We start from the raw sequence: 5,259 nt of genomic DNA, 5'->3' as shown, positions 1-5,259 counted from the left end.
GTTGGAACTTAATTCTCCTAGGGAGGTGTTGATTTGCTCCCAATAGTTTTGTGGAGGAAAATGCATTTGAGGCATTTTTGGGATCTCATGGTGATGAGCTTCTTGCGCCTCTTGAGCTCCATGAATGGGCTCTCTTGCTTGCTCCATCTTTTTCTTAGTGATGGGCTTCTCTTCCTCAATGTGAATGTCTCCTTCTATGGAAGCTCCAGCTGAGTAACATAGATGGCAGATAAGATGAGGAAAAGCTAGCCTTGCCCCAGGAGAGGGCTTTTCGGCTATTTTGTAGAGTTCAAGGGAGATGACTTCATGAACCTCTACTTCTTCTCCAATCATGATGCTATGGATCATGATGGCCCGATCCAAAGTAACTTCAGATCGGTTGCTAGTGGGGATGATGGAGCGTTGGATGAACTCCAACCATCCTCTAGCCATAGGCTTGAGGTCCAATCGTCTTAGTTGAACCAGCTTGCCTTTGGAGTCAATCTTCCATTGAGCTCCTTCCACACATATGTCCATGAGGACTTGGTCCAACCTTTGATTAAAGTTGACCCTTCTAGTGTAGGGGCGTCCATCTCCTTGCATCATATGCAAGTTAAACGCCAACCTCACATTTTCCGGACTAAAATCCAAGTATTTCCCCCGAACCATTGTAACATAGTTCTTTGGATCCGGGTTCTTACTTTGATCATGGTTCTTGGTGATCCATGTATTGGCATAGAACTCTTGAACCATTAGGATGCCGACTTGTTGGATGGGATTTGTTAGAACTTCCCAACCTCTTCTTTGAATTTCGTGTCGGATCTCCGGATACTCATTTCTTTTGAGTTTGAAAGGGACCTCGGGGATCACCTTCTTCTTGGCCACAACATCATAGAAGTGGTCTTGATGAGCTTTGGAGATGAATCTTTCCATCTCCTATGACTCGGAGGTGGAAGTTTTTGTCTTCCCTTTCCCTTTTCTAGAGGATTCTCCGGTCTTGGGTGCCATCAATGGTAATGGAAAAACAAAAAGCTTATGCTTTTACCACACCAAACTTAGAATGTTGCTCGCCCTCGAGCAAGAGAAGAAAGAATTAGATGAAGAAGAAGAAGAAAATATGGAGAAGAGGGAGAGTGTATTCGGCCAAGAAGGGGAAGAGAGGGTTGTAGTGTGTGAAAATGAGGAAGAATGGAGGGCTTTATATAGGGAAGGGAGGGGGGGTAAGGTTTGGCCATTTAGGGTGGGTTGGGTGGGAAATTGATTTTGAATTTTGAAGGTAGGTGGAGTTTATGAGGTAAGTTTATCGGGAATAGTGGGTGGATGTGAGTGGTGAAGAGTTAATAGGGAAGAGAGATGGAGGTGATTGGTGAAGAGTTTTGGGGAAGGGTGTTTATGGGATTGTGTGAAAGAGGGGTGAGAAGAAGTGAGTGGAGGTAGGTGGGGATCCTGTGGGGTCCACAGATCCTGAGGTGATCCTGTGGGTTCCACAGATCCTGAGGTGTTCAAGGATTTACAACCTTGCACCAAATTAGGCATGTAAAATGCCCTTGCACACAACTCTGGGCGTTCAGCGCCAGGTTGGTGCCCATTTTGGGCATTCAACGCCCAATTGTTGCCCATTTCTGGCGTTGAACGCCAGAACTATGCTTGTTCTGGGCGTTCAGCACCAGCTCCTCTCCAGGGTGCAATTCTGGCGTTCAGCACCCAGATGCTGCCCATTTTGGGCGTTCAGCGCCCAGATACTGCCCATTTTGGGCGTTCAGCGCCAGAACCATGCTCTGTTCTGGCGTTGAACGCCAGGCAGGTGCTTCCTCCAGGGTGTGATTTTTCTTCTGCTGTTTTTGATTCTGTTTCTAAATTTTTCGTTTATTTTGTGACTCCACATGATCATGAACCTAAGAAAACATGAAAAACAAAAATAAAATTAGATAAATAAACATTGGGTTGCCTCCCAACAAGCACTTCTTTAATGTCAATAGCTTGACAGTGGGCTCTCATGGAGCCTCACAGATGTGCAGAGCTTTGTTGAGACCTCCCAACACCAAACTTAGAGTTTGGATATGGGGGTTTGACACCAAAATTAGAGTTTGGTTGTGGCCTCCCAACACCAAACTTAGAGTTTGACTGTGGGGGCTTTGGTTGACTCTGCTTTGAGAGAAGCTTTTTCTGCTTCCTCTCCATGGATGCAGAGAGAGATCCTTGAGTTGTAAACACAAGGTTGTCCTTATTTAATTGAAGGATCAATTCTCCTCTGTCCACATCAATCACAGCTCTTACTGTGGCTAGGAAAGGTCTTCCTAGGATGATGGATTCATCCTCTTCCTTTCCAGTATCCAGGACTATGAAATCAGCAGGGATGTAAAGGCCTTCAACCTTTACTAACACGTCCTCTACTTGTCCATAAGCCTATTTTCTTGAATTGTCTGCCATCTCTAATGAGATTTTAGCAGCTTGCACCCCATAGATTCCCAGTTTCTCTATTACAGAGAGGGGCATGAGGTTTATTCCTGAACCAAGGTCACACAGAGCGTTAAAGATCATGGTGCCTATGGTACAAGGTATTATGAACTTTCCAGGATCCTGTTTCTTCTGAGGCAATGTCAGTTGATCCAGATCACTTAGTTCATTGGAGAACAAGGGAGGTTCATCTTCCCAAGTCTCAATGCCAAATAATTTGGCATTAAGCTTCATGATTGCACCAAGGAATTTGGCAGCTTGCTCTTCAGTGACATCCTCATTCTCTTCAGAAGAGGAATACTCATCAGAGCTCATGAAGGGCATAAGGAGGTTCAATGGAATCTCTATGGTCTCTAGATGAGCCTCAGATTCCTTTGGTTCCTCAGAGGAAAACTCCTTATTGATCACTGGACGTCCCAGGAGGTCTTCCTCCTTGGGATTCACATCCTTCTCCTCTCTTGTGGGTTTGGCCCGGGTGATTAATTCAATGGCCTTGCACTCTCCTTTTGGATTCTCTTCTGTATTGCTTGGGAGAGTACTAGGAGGGATTTCAGTGATCCTTTTACTCAGCTGGCCTACTAAATTTCTAATGGAAGACCTTGTTTCATTCATGAAACTCACAGAGGCCTTAGATAGATCAGAGACTAAGTTTGCTAAATTAGAGGTATTTTGTTCAGAATTCTCTGTCTGTTGCTGAGTGGATGATGGAAAAGGCTTGCTATTGCTAAACCTATTTCTTCCACCATTATTAAAGCCTTGTTGGGGCCTTTGATCCTTCCATGAGAGATTTGGATGATTTCTCCATGATAGGTTATAGGTGTTTCCATATGGTTCACCCATGTAATTTACCTCTGCTATTGCAGGGTTCTCAGGATCATAAGCTTCTTTTTCATAAGAAGCCTCTTGAGTACTGTTGGATGCAGCTTGCATTCCAGTCAGACTCTGAGAAATCATATTGACTTGCTGAGTCAATATTTTATTCTGAGCCAATATGGCATTCAGAGTATCAATTTCAAGAACTCCCTTCTTCATAGGCGTCCCATTACTCATAGGATTCCTCTCAGAAGTGTACATAAACTGGTTATTAGCAACCATGTCAATGAGTTCTTGAGCTTCTGCAGGCATTTTCTTTAGGTGAATGGATCCACCTGCAAAAGTATCCAATGACATCTTTGATAGCTCAGATAAACCATCATAGAATATATCCAGGATGGTCCATTCTGAAAGCATGTCAGAAGGACACTTTTTGGTCAACTGTTTGTATCTTTCCCAAGCTTCATAGAGGGATTCACCATCTTTTTGTTTGAAGGTTTGAACATCCACTCTAAGCTTGCTCAACTTTTGAGGAGGAAAGAACTTGGCTAAGAAAGCCGTGATCAGCTTATCCCAAGAGTTCAGGCTGTCTTTGGGTTGAGAGTCTAACCACACTCTAGCTCTGTCTCTTATAGCAAAAGGGAAAAGCATGAGCCTGTAGACTTCAGGATCTACTCCATTAGTCTTAACAGTATCACAGATCTGCAAGAATTCAGTTAAGAATTGAAAGGGATCTTCAGATGGAAGTCCATGGAACTTGCAGTTCTGCTGCATCAGAGAAACTAGCTGAGGTTTCAGCTCAAAGTTGTTTGCTCCAATGGTAGGAATGGAGATGCTCCTTCCATGTAAATTGGAATTAGGTGCAGTAAAGTCACCAAGCATTCTCCTTGCATTATTGTTGTTGGGTTCGGCTGCCATCTCCTTTACTTGTTCGAAATTTTTAATAAGGTTGTCTCTGGATTGTTGTAATTTAGCTTCTCTTAGTTTCCTCTTCAGAGTCCTTTCAGGTTCTGGATCAGCTTCAACAAGAATGCCTTTTTCTTTGTTCCTGCTCATAAGAAAGAGAAGAGAAAAAGAAAAGAAGAGGAATCCTCTATGTCACAGTAAAGAGGTTCCTTATTGTTAGTAGAAGAAGAAAAGAAGAAAAGATTCGACCACAGATAGAAGAGGGGGTTCGAATTTGGTGAGTGATGTGAGGAAGAGATGTTAGTAAATAGAATGAGATGAAAGAGGGAGAATTTCGAAAATAATTTTTGAAAAAGAGTTAGTGATTTTCGAAAATGGTTTTTGAAAAAGGTCAGTAATTTTTCAAAAATAAAATAAAATCAAAAATCAAAAATTAAAATAATTAGTTAATTAAAAAGAATTTTTGAAAAAGAGGGAGATATTTTTGAAAATTAGAAAGAGAGAAAGTTAGTTAGGTAGTTTTGAAAAAGATAAGAAACAAACAAAAAGTTGGTTAGTTAGTTGAAACAAATTTTGAAAAGATAAGAAGTTAGGAAGTTAGAAAAGATATTTTGAAATCAAATTTTTGAAAAAGGTAAGCTAAGAAGATATTTTTGAAAAGATATGATAGAAATTAGTTTTTGAAAAAGATTTGATTTTTAAAATCTCAATTAATGACTTGATTCACAAGAAATCACAAGATATGATTCTAGAACTTAAAGTTTGAATCTTTCTTAACAAGTAAGTAACAAACATGAAATTTTTGAATCAAAACATTAATTGATGATGTTATTTTCGAAAATATGATGTAAAATTAAGAAAAAGAATTTTGAAAAATATTTTTGAAATTTTCGAAAATAACTAAAAAAAATTGAAAAAAGATTTGATTTTTGAAAAAGATTTTGAAAAAGATGAGATTTTTAAATTGAAAATTTGATTTGACTCATAAAAACAACTAGATTTTTAAAAATTTTTGAAAAAGTCAAATCTAATTTTCGAAATTTTAAGGGAGAAAAAGGGAAAGATATTTTTTTTTATTTTTGAATTTTTATGATGAGAGAGAAA

General features: G+C 40.0%; 1 non-coding gene across 1 annotated transcript; it reads left to right on the top strand.

Annotated features, from left to right (window-relative positions):
- Window positions 1-3,660: 3,660 nt before the first annotated feature.
- On the top strand, window positions 3,661-3,768 carry LOC148576964 (small nucleolar RNA R71). Its single transcript, XR_015903010.1, has one exon. It is a non-coding gene; the product is annotated as a small nucleolar RNA R71 (small nucleolar RNA).
- The last annotated feature ends 1,491 nt before the right edge of the window (window positions 3,769-5,259 follow it).

This window comes from Arachis ipaensis, chromosome B1 (genome assembly GCF_059453495.1).
Source record: "Arachis ipaensis isolate K30076 ecotype BB chromosome B1, ASM5945349v1, whole genome shotgun sequence".
Classification (NCBI taxonomy): domain Eukaryota; kingdom Viridiplantae; phylum Streptophyta; class Magnoliopsida; order Fabales; family Fabaceae; genus Arachis; species Arachis ipaensis.
The sequence above is the reverse complement of the archived record's forward strand: the minus strand, read 5'-3'. Positions and strand labels throughout refer to the sequence as shown.